The 20,708-nt window shown below is 40.1% G+C and overlaps 1 protein-coding gene across 4 annotated transcripts in view; it reads left to right on the forward strand.

The window, feature by feature from the left end:
- The window catches only part of MAML3 (mastermind like transcriptional coactivator 3), a 408,040-nt gene that overhangs the window by 213,686 nt on the left and 173,646 nt on the right, over positions 1 to 20,708 (forward strand). Inside the window, exon 1 of one of the 4 annotated variants that reach the window (XM_077139985.1) lies at positions 3,670 to 3,832. The exons of the other annotated variants lie outside the window; for them this stretch is intronic. The gene's annotated coding sequence lies outside the window, so the exon portion shown is untranslated. Of the gene's footprint in view, positions 1 to 3,669; positions 3,833 to 20,708 lie in introns of those variants that run through there. 4 annotated transcript variants of the gene reach the window in all.

The following is a 20,708-nucleotide window of genomic DNA, read 5'->3' on the forward strand; positions in this document are numbered from 1 at the left end:
TATTTGATAATCACAACCAAGTTTATTTAGGTTAGAAAAGCAGTTATGGTATATGAATACTGCTGAGACACGAATTTAACAAGGCTTTTTACAGTGGGACCTCTGTAGTTTAAGTAGTAAAATTCAGCTTTATCTGTATTAAAGTCTATTATTCTTTTGACTATACAGCTTTGACAAATCAAGCAACAGCCATAAGAGCAAAGCTAGAAAACAGCTCAATTGCTATAGTTTCCTAACCAAATATAAGAAAAACATACCCCATGTTGTTTACAAGTTGACTTTCCCAAACCTGATCCCATCAAAAAGAATAAAAATTGAATGGTTTTAAACAGTAGCTGTGACCTCTAGGGCTTAATTTCTATATTCAACTGCAACAGGTGTGTGTGTGGAGCACTGAGGAAAGGACCTGGCCTGCGTTTCCATGCGCCTCCTCTTTTCCCTAAGTCCTTTTAAGTGGCTGTGAGTAGAACCCACACATAGATTTGTACTCTTCAAGCTTACATTTCCCACCACCCAAACTCTTCCATCTTAAATTCCTTTGCTTTCCTTTCTAGGAATGAGAGAGCAGAAGTTAAGTTTCATCCAAACTTTCCTGATAACAAAAGTTTTGACATCCAAATTGCCCTCTTGGGGAAAAAAGGATAGTGATACAGCAGAATTCCAGTTCAAAATAAAATGAGATTAAACTTTCAGTTTTTAAAAATTGTGAATTCCCTGCCCCCTTCAGGTTTCTGTCATGAATATAATTTTAAAGGGAAGTATCAGAAAATCAAGAACAAGAGGAGACTCAGAACCTTCATTCCAAACCTTTCCATTCCCCTTCTTCAATGAAGACCATATCTAAATCATCCCCAGATGGCTGTTCTATTTTTAAAGATCTCCAGAAAAGGAGATTATACCACCTCCTCAGTAACCCATTCCAACATCTCCTGTTCCTCATTGCCAGAATATTTTTTTTCTGAGAGGCCTTCAGAGAAAAAAGACACACTATCCTAGATTTACAGACCTGTCCTATTAATCTTTAGGATTTTACTTCGCTGTACATATAAGGGGCGCTCAGAGGTGTGGGCAATGCTTTTCTCTCTTCAGTGAAAAAGAATGTTCTATATAATCTTTGATCTTTAAATCGTGTGTGTGAGTTTCTTGGGGTCGATCCAAATTCTCTTCAGGGTTCTACTATGTGCACAGAAGTCTCTTAGGTAAGATAACAAGACATTGAGAAACACATCCATGCTCACAGTCTAAAAGAACAAGTTCACATGCTGTCCCAAAGCTGAACAGACTTGCTCACACAATCATGTATTCATTCATTCATTCCAAAAACACTCATTGACCACAAATCCTGTGCAAAACCCTACGCTAGAGACAGGAGAAAGGTACAATGGCGAACAACACAATCTGGGTCTTTATCTTCACAGAGCCTACACTCAAAGATGGGAAGAAGACAATACCAATAAAAAATAAGAAAGATGATTATACATTGTGATAAGTGGTGTGAAAAAAACAGATAGGGCGAATGATACATTGTTACTGGGGAGGTGTAGCTAATTAAGACAGGGTGGTCAGGGACAGCATTTCTCAGGAGATAGGAGAGCTGAAACCTAAAGGACGAAAATGAGGCAGCCCAGCACGGAGCTGGGAGAAGCACATTGCACACGGCAGGAGCAGCCATCGCGGACATAGAGGGAGAGCCGGGGGAGAAGCCAGTGTGGGAGAAAGTATGCAATGAGCAGGAGACAGGTCATCCAGCGCTCGTAAACCCCCATTACAGCTTTGGCTTGAAGAGACATAGAATTCTATAGAAAGGCTCTAGACAGAAATGACATGAGCTGGTTAGTGTTTTTCAGCATTTATCCTGGATGCTCGTGGAGAGTAGGCTGGAGAGGAATAAGATGGGCAGCAGGGTTAGTAGTAGGAAGATAATGCAAGTTCCGTGGCAAGACGAGGGTGGTGTGAGCTCTGGCAGGGGACACGCGGAAAAGGCACGAGGCGGCAGGAATGTGTGCTGAAAATGTGACCGCAGCATTTCATGTATAGATTCTCCCGTTTTAAGAAAAAAAAATAAACATCAAAATGCAGTTAACCCACAACTTCTCTAATAAAGGAAAACAAGAAAAATGAATAAAAAAGTGATATTCCCTTTATAAAATGATTCATCACAAATGTATATTATATAAAGTAAGGGAATACTTATATGGGTCTTGAGCTATAAATTTTCATAAGAGATAGAAAACCTCACTAGACAGATCATGGAATTAGGAGGGTCCATAGAGGTCATTTTCACCAACCTTGTACCCAATAAAGAATCCCCTTTACAGACCCCTGACAGGTGAGCCTCCAGTCTTGGTAGGAAAACGTCAAAGGTCGGAAAGTTCATTAGCCTCACGAGGGAGTCCTTTCTATATTGAATCTCTGTAATCAAATTTTAGAAGTTCCTCCTTACGTAGAGGCTAAATTCTTCCTCCCCATAACTTCCAACTATTTCCTTGGTGCTGTAATCTGGAGCTACGTAGATTAATCTAATCCTTTCCTGCAAAGCAGTCATCACATATGTAAAGTGAGTTATGGCATTCCTAACCAGCAGCCTTTCACCCGCCCCCGACTCTTCTGTTTCTCAGCTACTTCCCCTATTTCTTGTGGGTTGTGGAGTTTATTGTTTCACTCTGCTTGGGACCTATAGATCCTGGAGTGGTTCCGAAGAAATTCCTTGTTTCCATCTCAGCCGTTCATCACCACTAATGTTTTGTTTAAGATAAAAAATAGGTCAAGGTGGAATCTGTCCTCCGTGCAGCGGTGCCCTGTCATGGGTGGGGGTGTTTCGAGGACCCTTCTGATACCGCTTCACCCTCAGCCTCTGTGAGAAGTACCTCGTTTGGTGCCTTCAGAGATTCAGAGATCTCCGAAATGAAACATGCGCGAATTTAGCGGTTAGCAGACTTTGATGGTAATTCCCATGGACGTGTCTGAGAGAGTCCTTGGTTAAATAGTCGTAAAAGCAGATCTAAATACCAGGCAGGGCTGGTTCTGCCTGTACAGGTTCTGTGAGACTCATTCAAAAGCTAAGTTTAAAAATATAAACAGGGGGCGGGCCATGGGGGCTCAGCAGGCAAAGTTCTCACCTACCATGCTGGAGACCCTGGTTTGATTCCCGGTGCCTGCCCATGCCAAAAAACAAAACAAAACAAACAAAATATCATACAGGGTCAGCAAACCTCATCAGTCTGTGAGTCATTACATATAGACTAGACTTGGTCTCTTCTTTTGCTAATAGAAGCAATGGTTCTATTGCTTAATAGAACCATTTCTGGTTTAATTAACTGAAGGACATTAATTTGTATAGTTTTACCACGTGAATCTCTGTCCAAAGAGGGTTTGAATTTTTCCCTTCCTGTGAGTTGACATCCATAACAGTAGTTAATTCGAGAAGCTATGTTAACATGCGAATGTTGCCATCTGATAAATGTAGTATTTTCCTGATCAAACTCGAGCCTTTCTCCGGCAACGGAGAACCACGTAATAAAACATCCAGGATGATTTTGCAACATGGGAGTCATTTGCATGTCTTTGTAATACGGGAGTCAAATGCCTATTCTCTGTAAATATAAGCCTCCCAGTTGACATAACGTAATTGAATGATTTTAGATTTATTGTGTATGTACTTTTCTCCTCAGCTACTGGTTTTAAGCAGGCATAAAAATCACTTCAGAAAACCTGAGTTTGTTTTAGAGTTGGCTCATCTGGGTTAACACCAAAATATGTGGAAATTGGGTTATCAATTTCAGACTTGGATCTCTTTGTCTATGAAACCTCACAGTCTCCAGTAAAGCTGAAGGTAATGTTTTTCTTTCGGTGATACTCAGGGGCAATTCTGAGGAAAAAAGAGGCAAGAAAGGCGCTTTTAACTATGTTCCGATTTATTTCATTTTCCTTTTTAAATTTTTAAATCTGTATAGATTTATCTCCCAATTAAATTTGGATTTCTTAGCTCCAGATGTTTGTTGTGGCTAGGTTTGATAGAGTTTGGCAGACATTTTTCTGTGTTCTTTTCTTTCCTTGCCCTGAGTTTAGAGGAGGTCTTAAGTCTTACAGTGTAGCTATATTTCTAGAAGACCTGCCACCTTTGCAGGATTTACTGTGGTCATTTTCTTTTTTTTCTCCCTACAATATGGTTCCTTGTGAATTAAAACCAAAGTTCCTGGGGCTGGAGGTAGGAACAGGGCATGGGAAGCCTACCTGCATTATAATGAATAATAATAATAATAACTGTCTCCCTCTGTTGTGAGCTCTTCCAGGCAGACTGTGCCTTATTCGTCTTTGCTTCCCCAGATTTTCACATAGGGCCTGGTGCATAAATGATGCTTAGTGAGCATGTGTTGAATGAATGAACTAATTTTTGCAAAGTCCTTTATAATTTATTAAGCTACTCCATACAGCAACTTGGGGTGATTGTTTTCAAGACCTTAACAAAACTATTTCCTCCCTCATTTCATTATTGTTGTGAAATTGCTTTGAAATTTCGGGACAGTGATACTTTTACTATTTGTCTTATATGAAAAGCCAAAGTCTAAATGCTACTTTTTTTAATGTGAGAACTATTGAAGGAGGGACGAGGGGGGAAAGAGATTGTTTACCTGATGCTTTTCTTATAAGTAAATTTTTAAAATTTATCCCTGGGTTTTTCCCTTTACAAAATAACCATAATCGCAGCTCTTTTCATACTCTTTTATTAGAATGTCTGTGGGTGAATTTTAACAAAATCAAGAGGTACATTTCAAAGGGAAAAGAAGTAGGTAACAAGAGAAAGGTTTTATGTTTGTTTTTAGAACTTGTGTTTTAACTTGGCAAATGCTTGAGGTTGAAATTCTGCTTAATCAAATAATCCACATTACTTCCATCTCAGCAATGATTGAGTTGCCCTTCCAAAGTAACCCAGCCAGACTCTTCTTTTGAGAATTTAAGAAGAATTTTGACCTTTGTCTTCTTCCACTGAAGTCAGTGACAGTGCTGAGTCCATGCTGCCAGCTCTTCAGCTCTCATCTCCATTGCATGTCACCTCTGAAGAGAGTTGCCAGGAGTTCATAACCAGACAGCTTTTTCTTAAGTGGCTTACCCTTTTGGTACTTATTACCTTAAAACTGACCTTTCCCCACAAAACCCAAAAAGTATGAATAATATTTTCCAGAAACTGGTGAGGCTTAGAATAAAGACCAAAGTAAACAAAAGCAGGCAAATTTAGAAATTTTTTAAATTGAAAAAGTCTTTGGCTTTTTACAGTTGAAGCTAGAACCCTCATATTCAGGTTTTATATGCTAGAGAAAAAAAATTAGGGGCCAAATATAGGTGATATAAAATCCAGAAGAACTTTCAAGTATAGACAACACTAACACATGGCTTACCCTCATACCTACTCCACAGACTTCTTCCCTTTGGGATACTGAGATTTTTTTTTCCTCCCCTTGGTCCTTAGAATCATACAATTTATATGTTTTTATGCATGTCCCATTTGTGGCTGGGAAAGGCAGACAGAAAGAAAGAAAACCTTTTAGCAAGGACTAGGATTCAAAAAAAATGCATTACTTTGACTTATTACCTTTATTTTTCACAGTGTGTCAGAAAGCATATTGTTCACAGGTGGAATGCATAGTGATTTGGAAATATTCATTTTGCCCTTGGTGCCAGATGACCTTGGCCTAATGCAGATTCATGCTCTGAGGCTGTGCCTCTGCTGGGAGCCCTCGAAAAGTGTCCCCCTTCTTCTCTTATGACAGAACCTTCTATGACGTTCCTCCTCAAACCCTTGTTCTGTATCCTCAGCAGTGCTCATCCTTGTATTATATGTCAGTGAGAAAATGGCAACTGTGCGGACCAAGCTGCTTTGTCACTCCCCCCTTCCATCTCAACATCCCTCTCCCCAACATTGGCCTTTTAATCATTCTTTTGATGGCTCTGATATACATTTCTCATTGTCCCAAAAGAAAATACCTCTACCTATGTTATGTGCCTTAGATTTTGCCAACTCAGTTTTTCACACCCCCACACCTACCCCCTTTCCTTAGTGTCAACCTCTCCTGCACACCACCCCCACCCCTGCTCTCGGAGTTTCTGATTCAAGAAGTCTGGGGTGGGGCCTGAGAATTTACAGTTCTCAGGTGTTGTTGATGCCGCTGGGTGTACTAGAAGAACCCTGCCTTAGATTCCCTGGGGAATTACTCTGCTACTACTCCAATGGGATCTTAGTTCTCATTTCAAAGTTGCAGCTGGAACTGCAAATCTGACCACATATTATCTTCTTTGTTTTGTCCTACTTTCTTGATGACATTTTCTTTTGATCTCTCACTGATACTATTTCTTTGTCTCTTTGCTGATTCCTGCCATCTAATTAACAGGGCCCTATTCCAACTACATGTTCACTATTTTAGGGAATTTTCATGCAGGCATGATTTAAACCACCTGTATGAGTAGATGGATGAATGACTCTCCAATCGACATCACCTGCTCTCCAAGGTCCTTACTGCTGGTCTGTAGAATAACTATATTTGGGTATACCACTACTCCTGAACAATATTAAGTTAATAACTAAGCTGCTCTGTCTCTGTGGCCAATGAGGTGATGATTCCAGATCTCCAGTAATTGTTGCCATGCATTTCTTTTAATGATGCTGGGATGCTTGCATGAAAAGCTCCACAGAAATGTCAAGTATTATGTGTACCTGTTCATTAAATATTCATGCAGTTAGAGAAGTCACCACTGCAGCATGCCAAGTAATTTCCTTAATGCCTTTCCTCATGGTGCCCAGGTGTTTTATAAACTTCATCGGCCTAATCCTTTCCATGAGTATAATAGGGATCAGACATGAATACGCCCATTTTCAAATTAGGAATTGAGGTGCAGAAAAATTTAAAAGGAAAACCAGAGCCACAAAACTGGTTCCAGTTCTGCCAAGGAATTTTAGCTACATGCACAACTGCCATGCCAACCCCCAACTTCCATGCAGTACCCTAACTCTGGGAAAGCCCCGACTTCCATGCAATCCCCCACTCCCATGCAAAGTCCCCAACAACTATCCAAAAACCCCACCTCAGTGCAAGGATCCAACTACGAGGGAACCCTAAGCTTCTGGGTTTTTAAACGTAAAAAGAAATTGCAAAATGCGATTCAGTGAGTGCTTTGTGTAATGCATTTCTGTGACACTTCATAGTAATGAGATAATTACCATGGGTACAGTATTAGCGTATACATATTCTGATAAGTTACAGCTGTGAGACATCAGTAATGGCCATTAATCACTCCATGTTCATTCTCTACAAATTTCTGACTAGAAGTTAAGCTACAGAGTTCCAACAAACCTAAGACAAATTTTATAGTCATCACTTCTGCCATTTAGATGAAGAGTTTATGAATACAATAGATTCTCCCTAATTTAAACTAATTTGGGCAAACAGCTGCCTGAATTGAGAAAAATCTGAAATGAAGCAGAGTAGTAAATATATACTGCATTTGATATATTTAAAACTAACAACTGCAATTCAAACTAGACCATCAAACTGTTAGCAAATAAACATCCTTGGGGAACTACTTTAATTAATATATGAGAAGAATTCATAATATGTGTATCAATTGCTTATTTAAATATGAGTCTCTTTAGTCCTTGAGACCCATTTCTATCTTAAATAGGTTAAGCATTCCCCTTATAATCTTTATTATCCACTACTCTTTTACATAGCTTTTTTGTGTTCATAGGGATAAATATCAGTTGGCCCTTAGCCAAGTTACAGCTAAAGGCAAAATTAGCAGGAATTGAGTTAATCAGGCTTATTGCACAATGCATAAAAGCAGCAGTAGACACAAACTTCTCTGTTCTTTCAGGTTAAGTTACATGTTTAACCTTGAACCTCAAGGTTAAGAGGAAACCTAAAACGTCAGTTGGTTCATCTTCCATTTATACGCAAATTAACCTAGGGAGAGTATAAAACTCTGGGCTATTAGATCCATAAGGGATTTTAGAAATTATTTTGTCCAGGCAGAGAATAATTCACTAACTTGTGCAGAACACACACCTTGTTCATGAGAGAAATGATTGTAGGACTCTGGGCCTCCGGCTGGAAGCTTATGGTTAGGCACAGGACCCATCTGCATTTTCTAGGTGATAGAATTCTCAGTGGTTGTCCAGAGAGGTGGACGGCTCCCACTTGTGATCTGGTTCAGTCTCTGATTACCCCAGTGTAATGAAGATCTCAGTGTAATTTAAGGTTATTTACTCAAAATCATTCATGGCAGAGATGAAGGCCCATGCACCCTTGCATAAGTAAAGAGCTGTTACCTAAGGATTTCTACTTCAACTCCTCTGCAGAGTCTTTTTGTTAGGCAAGTTGTGATTGCAAAAATAGGATACAACATTGTTCTCTATGTTTGACAAGTGTTATGCATAACGGGAGCATTTTCTCTTAGACACTTAGGAGCAACATGAAAATATGGGACAGGCTGCGAATTCTTTTGAAGCAGGGGTCTTGTGCTTCTTTTTATCTGCCATACCCAGCTCAGCACTTGACACAGAATAGACAATCAAAAAATAAAAATTCTTTTAGACGAGTCATGTAATTCACACACTTGCTTTCCTGTTTTTGAAGATGATTGTGATTAGGGTTCAAGTCCAATTTTTGTTTCAAATTTACCAAAAAGAAGTGTTTGTTGAAGAGTATAATGAAGTCTTGCTCTCAGATTTTTAAGAAGAGGGTTAACTTAGGTTACACGGTAATGGCCTGCTAAGTTCAGCTGCCCATCTTAGTTAACAGTGCCTTCCAATGTATCTACTTAGTGATTTTGAAGTCATTGATTTGAATCCAAAATCCAAATCAAGACTGTTAAGAGCTAGAAAGAGACTTGAAAATCATGTAATCCAACCACCTCATTTTATAATTGAGGAAACAGAGGTCCAGAGAGGTTAAGTAACTGCAGCCCAATCACATAATTAAATTTGTTTAGTTGCTTTGCTTTAGTGAAATCTGGAAACCACCACATGCATATTTTTGCCGTTTAAGTTCCTGACATTTTCTGTTGTGTACACTCAGGGTATTTTTAAATACTGATAAGCATGTGAATGCAAACCTCATTTAGTTTAAATCTGGCAGTGTGGGCAGTCTTCAGTGAAATCCATTACATTGCCTCGCCTGATGCCTGTAGTCTAGCTGTTTTGATTTGTGGTGTTTGACTGGTCAAAAGGTAAGAAATATTCATTGCAATAAAATCCCCCTTTCTTTCACATTCACGTAACATCAAAAATATCTCTAAAGTCATTATTTGTTCCTACAAAATAATTTTTACTTCTAAACTGAGACCAAGGTGAAAAAAAAAACTCTCTCCCAGGGGAGTTTTAGAGAGCCATAGCCATGCAAAAGTAGGTAGTTACAGAAAAATATTATGCAAACTTCACTGTAGCATGTATAATGGAAACTGTATAAATAATATTTGGATGGCTAGATAAAAAGATAAAGCCATTGAAAAATATACTTTTCACAATATGGTTTAACGGTACATTTACAGTACACCATAATCTGAACAGAAGATCGACAAACTCTGCCTGTTAAGGGCAAAGTGATTTATCACATGGGGCATTGGGCTGGGACAGGGAATCCTGATTATCATTCCCTGTTCTCTCTGACTTGCGTCATGGCCCTGGTTTCTCAAAGCCTCTGTGTCTCGCTGAGGTAAGGTGGATTATCGGGGTCAAGTCACATTTCCTAAGTCACAGGGAATGGAACAGCCAGAATTCAGAGCTTCCCAGGGTCATGGCAGGCGAACTTCTGCCTACTCAGAGGCTTTGCTGATTCATCTCTGACTACAGTCCTTTGCAAAGGAGCCAATGTGAAGTTTGTTTTCAATTTGGGATTGGAGTTGGGAGACAAACATTTAAAAGATAAAGAGTTATTAATCCCTGGACCAACTAGCAGTTGTTGAGCTACTTGCCTCAGGACCAAGTCTGTGTGGTATTGATTTATAAGTTAAGGATGACATTATCCATTTTCTTAATTAGCCTGGCAGGAATGTTATTGGATCATTTTTACCTTTTGCAACTAGTTGTAGCCAATTTTTATCCTTGCAATATTGGAAGTTAGCATTGTGAGTGATGGTTTCTCTTTCCCTGTCTCCCAAAACCTTCTGGATGAAGTCCAAACTTCTTAACATGGCAAACAAGCCGTTCGTGATCTACAGACCTCTCATCTCTCCACCCTTTTTTCTTGGTGCCCCCACCTGGTCCTCCGACTCAAGCCAGACACAACTGTTGGGGTTTCACGTGGAAGCTGTGCTTTCTTTCTCCTCTGGCCAATGTCCCCTCTCCCTGGAATATCTTTACCCTCACCAGGAATCCTTAAAATCTCAGCTTAGAAATCAGTCCCCCCTGGAAGCCTTACCTCATGTGGGACCAATGCCTCTCCTTCATGTTTCCACAACACTGCACTCACTGCAAACTGCATCGCCATGGCACATCTGCTTCTCTTTCCCCTCCCTGCTAAAGTCTCTTGAAGACAGATTGAATCTTGTTCACTGGTGTGTCCCTGGTACCTGATTTAGAACCTGGCGCATGGTAGGCACTCAGTGAAATAAAAGCATGAATAAATTTGTGTAAGAGATTCCCTTACGATACACTTATTAAGTGCCTAACCTGTGGAAGGCATTGAGGGGACAAAGATACATTTAAAACATTGTTAGTCATACACTGGCTTCATGGATTTTTTTTTTTTAACATCTTTGTGTATCTCTAGAGTGGATGTAGACTGTCTCATTGCTGTACTTCCTTGGAAAGCTATTTGCCATAAAGGTTTGGATATATAAATGTGCATTTAGTCAAGAAAGAAGCATTGGATTTGATTGCTGTTTTCAAGGGTTTGAGTGGACTATTATATTGGGAATCCCACACCCTGTAGAATCAAGTTCCTGAAGGACTAAAATAGTGACAGTACTCCAAAATATGAAGGATAATTGCCGACATTACCATCCTCGCTTGAAAATCTGATTCTGATATGACCCGTCCTTGGTTAAGCTCTGGAAATTCAGTGGTATCATGTCCAGTTCCTACTCAAGAGATGAAAACATAGGATCCGAAGGGTTTTTGCCTGTCTTCCCTGCCCATGTGCCTTTCAGGACTAGGGAAAAGTCTGTTGAACATGATGAACTCTTGTTGTTGTCTTTTAGCTCTGAATTGGAAATAGAGGATTTAGGCTTCCACTTCTTAAATGGCTAATAAAGGGTCTCCCCGGGCTCAGCCTTGGCCACTCCCTAGACATAATTGAAATCGCTGCCCACAGAAGTCATAGTGAGGTTGTGGGGAAGAGGCTGTGTAAGTGACTCTGACTGTTGCTATAACAACAGTACCTTGGTCTAATTCCTTTTGAAAAATGAATTTCAGCTGGTGGGATGAAGCCGAGCAGCTTCTCCCCACAGATTAAAGCTCTGCCGACAGCCTCCAGAGCTGTACCGTTTATGGATTGAGTGCCGTTGCCACGCGTGTCGCTGCCTGGCCTAAAGTGTTCAGAGACATTCAAATCACCTCCATGTTCTCCTGTATGCGAGAACGCGTCTGTCTGCATGTGGACATCTTCACCCACAGATCTAAAGAGTAAAATCCCCTAGTTCTGCCTTTGTAAACAAAGTTACTCTAAAGACATGTAAATAATGACAATTTCCTTGTTGGGAAATTAGGGCAATCCCTAGTCTTCAGGTTTGGCGTTAAAACCTGCTGTGAAATGGAGGTCTGGGAGACAGATGCTGTCTAGAAATAAGAAGAACGTCCTGTTTGCTTGCTTCCTGAGATGGTGTGTGTGTGTGTCTGTGTGTACGTGTGTGTGAGGGAGGGAGGGAGAAAGAGACAGAGAGAGAGAGAGAGAGAGAGAGAGAGAGAGGCTGAACATTAGCTCTTAGCTGCCTGGGAGAGCTGCTTTATGCAAACTGCAACTCACAAGGCAGAGCAATATCTGACCTCTTTGAGGGAAATGAGAGGCTTTTTATAGAGGAGATCTTATTTCAATACTTTTGTTTTCCAAAGGAAGATAAACACATGCTGGGATTTTATTCAAAAGCAGTGTCAGGTCTGGGTGCTCTAGGCTATTTGCATGCCCAAAGCTGGTACGTGACTTCACTGCTGTTGAGAAAAACAGTCTCCTGGAAGGAACTAAAAACAAAAATGAGAATTTCTCGTTGAAAAGAAGGGATATTTTGAGTAAACAGTGAAATAAAAACATTCCTGATTCCTACCCAAGGGAGAGAAAAGTATTCGGTCTTCCTGAAGTATTTTCTCCTTCCCGCCTCCCTCCTCCCAGCAAGTAAACAAATCGAAACCTCCTGTTTGGTTCTAACATGCCTGTGCTCCGGTCTGCATGGCTGGTGTAAGTCTCCAGCGGTGAAGGGGGCGGATAAGGTTTGTTCCTTTCATTCGCCCTCTTCCTCCCTTATGGTTTTTCCCTCTTCCCAGCCAGCCTCCTTCATCTTCCCTTCTTTAAAGCTTTCAGTGAATCCCACTGGGAATTTCAGATTCTGACACAAGGTCATGTATACAGGAGTGTTTAAACAGAATATATACGTGACTTCTAGTAAGAGATATCAGGAGCTATTCCTAAGGAAATTGCTTCTTGTCCTTAAACATAAGTGTAATGTAACATGTGACTTTATGTATATGAAAAAACAGAGCAGCTCAGGGTTCAGATTGTGGAATTCTGATGCCAGATCTACAGATCTCCAAGGAGCTGTTCCTACAGAAAGCTCCAACTGAAGGAAGCTGCCACTGGGATGCATACATCTGCTCCCTCCTGAAGTTTTCAGGGCTGCAGCTATCATCACTTCTCAAACACATGCTAAATTTGCAGAGTAACATCTTTCCTTGCAGAGGAACACTATGCTTTTCTGTGAATCAGGCAGATCTGACTCAACGACAGGAACACATCCTCCGACTGTCACGACACAGGGGTTTAAAACACTTTCCCAGAATTTCTAAACAAGGTTTGCTGATGTTTGATTGGGACAGGAGACATCAGAGGCAAAATAAGCCTGAGGGAGTGAGAACATAACTGAGTAGGGCTGTGCTGTGTGCCCTAAGACAAATTACCTAATCTCTCTGAACCTATTCATCAACCATGAGGGTTATTGTGAGGAATCATTGAGGTGACTTATGAAAAGCACTTAGTTTGATGCCTGGTACATGCTAAGCCCTCAGCCTATTAGAATATTATATGACAGTGATATCTTGAAACATTTAGTACATAGTGAATCAAATTACCTGATAAAAACTCACTTTCTACTAAAAACTACACTAGGAGATTTGAAAGCCATAGAGCCTTGGCATTTATAGAGATAGTCTTAGTTTTAAAGAGTAGTTAATAATTTTGTTCAAGCACCAATTTGAATTGCATGTATGCAGGTTCTGAAAATCTTACAATTAATGATATAAAGAGTAAGCAGCTTTCATGTGACTTATGATGAAAATGTAATTTATTCATTTATTTGGGAGAAAGCCAAGAGCCTATATGAGTATTTATGAATTTGAAAAATTGGAGATTTGAGGAGAACGTGGAGACTTAGTCTTCCTGAATATCAAGGGCCCTGTCTGCCACAGCTCCTGATTTTTTATGATACATTCCTAATATGTGGTTGTGCATTCAGTTGGCGCTTATTACATGATTAAAAATTAAAATCATACCTGAAAATTTAGCTAAAAGGTTTTCAGTGTTTTAAAAGAGTAATTCAACAAGGACCTTACTCTTTGTACCTCACAACTGAGCATCCATGTTCCGACGTTGAAGAGATATGCTCGCCGTGGCACCCTTGTGTATACCTAAGACTACTAGGGAACCAACTTTTAAAATTTGACCCATAGCAGAAAGAATAAACTCATGGTCATTTCTAAACAGAGCCTTGAAGTCCCCCAGAATGTCTGGAATAGTTCTCTTCCCTTGGGCAGGCCTCAGCAGTGCCCCACAATTCCCTTGGGCCTCTTCATTCCATGTTTCAGATGCCCACTAGGAGGGGGAAATCCCTTTTAAGACAATCCTTTTTTCCCATGAGGATTTCAAAATGGGGATTTCTTTGAACTGCTCCTGACTAATATCCCTCCCAGAGATTCAACATTTCCCATGGAGCAGGTCCAGAGAAGCTTCATTCTGGAATGGTCATAGGTGTTCTTACGGCAACCGCATATGTGTATGTGTGTTATTTAAAGATATGATCCAATTACAAAGTCAGAGGGAACGGTCCTCCATGAGACTGCCCTCACTTCATGCATCAACCACAAGTTTGGAGTGCCTACACTTCTGACCAGCTGGCTACAGATTTGGGGGTTCCATACCCTGAGATTCCATGCTACTAGAACAACTCACAGAACTGAGACAAGTGTGTGGTGGCTTAGAGCTGTGTGCCCCAGAAAAACACATTCTTAAACTTAATCCATACCTGTGGGTATGAATTCCTATAAATAGGACCTTTTGATGAGGCTACTTCCATTAAAATGTGTCCTCAATGAATTAGGATGTTTCTTAACACTATTCCTAGAAGCTTTATGGAGAACACCTCAGAGAGAAAGCCAGGGGAAGGAGCTGGAAGTCAACAGACCCCAGAGAAGCCAGGAGGGGCCGCCATGTGCATTGCCATGTGTTTTAGTTTACTAAACACAGCCAGAATGCAATATACTAGAAATGGGTTGGCCTTCATAAAGGGAATTTATTAAATTGTAAGTTTACAATTCTAAGGCTATAAAAATGTCTAAACCAAGGCATACAAGGAAAAGATACTTGACTCAAGAAAGATTGATGAGGCTGTAACACTTCTGTCAGCTGGGAAAGCACATGGCTGGTGTCATTTTTTTGGCTTCTTGTTTCAAACAGCTTCTCTGGGGGCGTTTTCTTCCTTCGTCTCCAAACATCTCTGACTGTGTCAGTTCTTTCCAAAATGGTTCCCTCTTAAAGGACTCCAGTTGGTATATTATCTACCTTAAATGGGTGGAGATACATCTCCATGGAAACCACCTAATCAAAAGGTCCAACCTGCAGTTGGGTAGGTCTCATCTTCATGGAAACAACTTAATTGAAAAGATCCCACCCAGCAATATTGAATGAGGATTAAAGAACATGGTTTTTTGGGGTGCACAGCTGTTTCAAACTGGCATAATCCACCCTCTGGACACTAAAAAGACATGTTCTTTCCATATATGAAATACATTCATTCTATCACAATATCATGAAGCCTTAAATCATTTCAGTAACAATACAAATAAAATATAAAATCAAAGCCCTACAAAATCTCATCAAAGTCAGTTACAGGCATGGTCTATCCTAAGGCAAAAATTCTCTTCTGGCTGTTGACTTGTGAAACTCAGAACAAGTTATCTACTGCCAACATACAAAGAGGCACAGTCATAGGTTAAAAGTTCTCATTTCCATAGGGAGAAATTGGAACGAACACAGGGTCACCAGACCCAAACAGTTCTGAAAACTTGCAGGCAAACTCCTTTAGATTTCAAAGTCTAAGAGTCATTTATTCTTGGGGCTTTAGAAAGTGGCAGTCCTACCTTTACAAGGGCCTACACAGCAGCCCTGCTATCTGCAAGCACTGGAGTATTGGTTGCAACACTGGGGCTCTTTGGGGAACCATCTTTTTCTCAGCTCCACCATCTCCAAACATCAGAGTAGCACTGGGCTCTCTGCCATCTCTGGAACACATGGTCAACCTCCTCAGAACAGTGGGGTCAGGCTCCCCCCAATCCCCAGTTTATGTGCTCCACCCTTCCTGAGTCCTGGGGTACTGAAACTCTTCCATCAAGTTGGAATGCCTGCCCTCTGCCTTTTTGGCAAACTCACCCTCTCCAACTGCATGGTTGGGTCCATTCTCCTGACCTAATGTTTCTTGGCTTTAGACTTTAGCTGCCATAGTTCTGTCTTTGAAGTTATTTTTCCTTCACTCTGTCTATCTTGTCCCTTTTAGTCCACACTGCCAGTGGTTCTGTTCATACAAATCTTGCAAGAAACTTGTTGGTTTTCTATGCAGTATACTGGGATCATATACCTGTCAGAAAAGAACTTTCCACAGATCTTTTCTGAAATGGCTGACTGGTTCCATTTTTGGTTAAATCCTCCTGTAGGACGCTATTCTTTGGGGCCTCCCTTTCTGGAAGCCCAGAATTTTCCAGATCATCATTTTCCAGTTTCTTTGTACCCAAGAATTCATTTCTCGGCTTACCTCTTTCCTCTCACATTTTACTATAAGCTGCAGGAAGAAACCAGGCCACACTTTCCATGTTTAATTTGGAAGTCTATGGCCTTATCAAAGGTCTCTTTAAAACCTACATTTCTACCAACAGTCTTTTCAAAGCATTCTAGGCCTTCTCTATCAAATTCTTCACAATTCTTTGAAAATCTCCCCCTTATTCACTTTAAAAAGCTGTTTCAACATGTTTGATATTTGCAATCCACAGCACCTCATTTCCCTGGTACCAGAATTTATTTTGTTGGCTAAGCAGTGCTGGAATGCAATATATCAGAAGTGGGTTGGTTTTTATAAAGGGAATTTGTTAAACTGCAAGTTTTCAATTCTAAGGCTATTAAAAATGTCCAAACTAAAGCACATACAGGGAGCAATACCTTGACTTAAGAAAGGTCAGTGGGTCCAGAACACCTCTGTCAGCTGGGAAGACATGTGGATGACATCTTCTGCAGTCTTTGGTTTCTTGTTTCAAACAGCTTCATGGGAGACGTTTTCTTCCTTCATCTCCAAACATCTCTGCTGTGTCAATTCTTTCCAAAATGGTTCCCTTTTAAAAGATTCCAGTAGGCAGATTAAGACCCACCTTGAATGGGTGGGTCACATCTCCATGGAAACAACTTAATAAACAAGATCCCACCCATGGCCTTTCTGGGGTACACAACAGTTTCAAACCAGCATACCATGTGACAGAAAAACCAAGGACTAATGATCATCCAGCAGCCAGCACCAAATGCCGGTTTTCTGGGAGAAAGCACAGCCTTGCTGATCCCCTGATTTTGGATTCTAGCCCCAAAACTGTGAGCCAATAAATTTCCATCATTTCAGCCAGCTCATTACATAGTATTTGTTTTAGCAACCAGGAAACAAAAATAGTGTGTATATGTCTGTGTGCATGTGTAATTTGCATAGTATTTATTATGTAGTAAAGTTGTTTTCTCTCTAAAATAATGTTAGTAGTATATAAAATTGACAAGGGAGGTTTCAGGAGTTGTGATAAGGTTTCTCTGTTTTTTTTTCTCTGTTGCTCCATTCTTTATATGGAGCTCCTTAACAAAAAAATCAGACCCAACTTTTGTCAATACATGTTTGATATGTGTTTACTTTTTGGTGTGATCTTTGTTCTTGGAATGAGATTGCCCCTCAGTACATAGCACAATGCCTGGCACAAAGTAACTCCCTCAATTCATTGAGTGAAAAAAAGATGGTAAATATATAATTCAGTGGACAAAAATGGTCTAGGATGCTATTGTGGTCAGAGAAATCTGAAATATAAACAAAATACACATTTTCATGAAAAGTTTTGTTGAAATCCAGCAAGCTTTTTTTTTTTGCAGAATTCAGGATCCTCTAAGGATTGTAAAATCTCTATCTAAAATAGTGTTTCTTGACCCTGAGTATGAGATGTCCCAGAGTATCACTGCCACTTAAGAACATTTTATACTGACACTGGGTTTATGTGCATGTATATGTATTTAGAAAAGAAATCAAACCCATAACCTCAAAATGTCAGACTCCAACAGAATTATTCGTTTAGGTCACAACTTCTAAAAATAGGCTCCTGGACCAACTGCCTCAGCATCTGAAGTTTTTATTAAACTTATTTAGATACCTATACCCTGTCCTTGATCCCCACCCTGAGCCCCACATTTGGGCTACTAACTCAGAAATTGTGGAGGAGAGACCAAGAAATCTGCATTTTCAGTAGCTCCTAATGAAACCAGTCACATTATATTTGCAAAATCACTGGTCTAGAAAATTGAACCTCTAAATAAAGCTCAAAAGATCCTTTTGAAGGGCCTTTAAATCTAGAAGACTGTTCTGGGAATGTTTTCCACTTATTCATATTCTACTAATTAAAATATCTAATTTTGGGTTACTCAGTATTCTGGGTCACTTATCAAATACATTAAATAAGCAAGTCAAATTTTCAGCCATGTGTTCATTTGCTTATTATCTGTTGATAGAATGGGAAGAAAATAACCATGTGAAAATTGATTACAGTAAATCATCTCCTGGTTTGACCAGAGCAGATCAAAATGATCAAAATATTCTTTTTGAGTCTCTAAATTAGTTATAGCCTCTGTAAGCTAAGATTCCAACTCATATTCAAGTCTTGGAAAATAATTACTTCTACAATAGTTGGTGAAGGAGCTCATTCACTTTTGGTTGAAGGGAGTGCTTTAATTGATTAAAGTTTCTTGAAACCTTTGTATGGAAATTTAAAATTCAACTATGAAAATATCCAACATTTAGGGTTCACATACATGACAAAATATGTGACCTTTGGCAGACTAAGTCTATGGGAGTTATTTTTAATTTTCTCTTATGTAAAATAAAGGTTTGGACTAGAAGCCTTAGTTCTAAACTGCATCCCAGCTTTGCAATTCTCTTCATCTTTTCTCTGGCTGTTCTCAACATGGATTCCCTGGACTTTTGGAGTCCTCAAAAATATCCAAGAAGGGATGGTCCACAAACCATTTCCAGCATTTTTTTTAAACCAAAAAATTGTACATTTACTCATGAAAACATTATACAGACCAAAATTCCAATTGCCTGCATTGGCAATCAATCACATCAACTCAATGTGATTATTGGAGAGCTCTTTTTAGCATTCGTTCATTCCTTTCCATTCAAGAAGGAAAATGAGAACAGTTAAAGTGTGATATGTTTTAGGATGCCCTGGAAGGAAATGGAGAGTCAGCTAACCAACATCGAGAGTGGTAGAGGAGGAACTCTCAGAAGAGACTTTGTGTAGAAGGTAATTTCTAAACTGAAATATGAAGAACAAGGAAAATAGGTCAGGTGAGCAAGTTGGATGAGTGTGTGACATATGTAAAAGCTCAGAGAGGCAATAAACACTGTATGTCTTGGGAATTGCAAATAGGTATGGGCAAAAGTTTAGAGTAGATTGGTGTGGAGGGACAGGTGGAAGAGAAGGTTGGAGGAGAGAGCTCAGACTAGAGAGGTAAGCAGAAATGAAGATCAAGTTGTAGAGTATTGGGCTGAGATGATGCTACAGAAGGACTGAAAAAAGGGAATAGACATGGACAGATTCAAATTCTATGAAGAACATCACAGCTACATGCAAGGAGTGTATTGAAGAAGGGACAAGTTTGAGGCAAAGTGAGAAATCAAGAGCAGTTACAGAAATCCATAAGAGAAATGTTACGATCTGAACCAAGGTAGTGAATATTAAGGGTAGAAGATGCGGATAAATTCAAAGATTATAAGGAATTCGAAGGGGTGATTCTCAAGGTTTAATAGGTATAGATGATGGGAAGAGGCCAAAATCAAAAATGATTCCTTGAAAACAGAGTAATTGACACATGAGAAAGCAGTATCATGATCAGCATTAGAACCCAGTGCCATTGAAGAGGGCAAAACTGTGTTTTGTCCTCCTGGGTGCACGTGAAGTGTGAGCTGTTGAGTCAGTGCTGAGTTTGAAACCTGGCTTAGGCACCCCTCAGCCCTCTGAATTTGGCCAAGCTACTGAATCTCACTATACTTCAACTTCCTCTTCTGTAAGATGATCATATAAAAATCTAACTTTTAGAATCATTTGGTGTGGGAGCCACTGAATACATTGATTTATCCCAATGTCTTCCATCATAACATCTTCACTATTAATAGTAGTGCCGTTATAGTTTTTGCCAAGCTCATTGATTCTGACCAATTTCATGCAAAATCAGGGATAAGACCATAGAGTTTCTCTTAACTTGCTGTTATAAAGGTGGGAGAAATCTCTTGGTTATGGACATTCTGGCTCAGGAGACAACTTAAGAATCTGCTGGAGTGGGGCTCTTCTTTGTCAGCAAGGGTGATCTTAGCCATGTCTCTCATTATCAGTGTCCTCAGCCCTCCCCATTTCACCTCCTTCAAAACACTGCTCCTTTTCCTTTGGAACCGAAAGACCAGCACATGACCTGCCCCACAGGTTTGCTATGAAGATGATATGATCCTAAGTGTATGAGTCTTTGTAACCCCAAAGGCACAAGCTATTCTTATTACTATTGGTCTGGATGTAATCCCCACCCGCACCCCCTGCTGCTACCGATATGTCTTTCTGCCTCTGTCTCTCAGTTTCCCTCTCTCTCTCTCTCTGTCTCACATACACACACACACAAACACAGACTGCACACAGTTTCACAGAAACACGAGCCGTACTGTAAATGAGATACCTATGCCGGTATCATTAATGGGGGAGAAATCGCTTCCTTCATAGTAATTGACACATGATAGCAGCACATATTGGCACAGGCAAGTGGATGAGCAGCACACTTCAGCTCCTGACACCGCAGCTCCCCTTAATGGGAAAAACATTTATATGTGATAGTAATATCAGATCAAGTAGGCTGATGTTCAATAACAGTGTCTGCAATTCTTTCACAAGGATGTAAATCAGACTAAGAGGCTCCCAGCTTTGTGAGGCAGAAGGGCCAGACACCTTCTAAAATAAAGCTATCTGC

This window comes from Tamandua tetradactyla, chromosome 22, assembly GCF_023851605.1.
Source record: "Tamandua tetradactyla isolate mTamTet1 chromosome 22, mTamTet1.pri, whole genome shotgun sequence".
Classification (NCBI taxonomy): domain Eukaryota; kingdom Metazoa; phylum Chordata; class Mammalia; order Pilosa; family Myrmecophagidae; genus Tamandua; species Tamandua tetradactyla.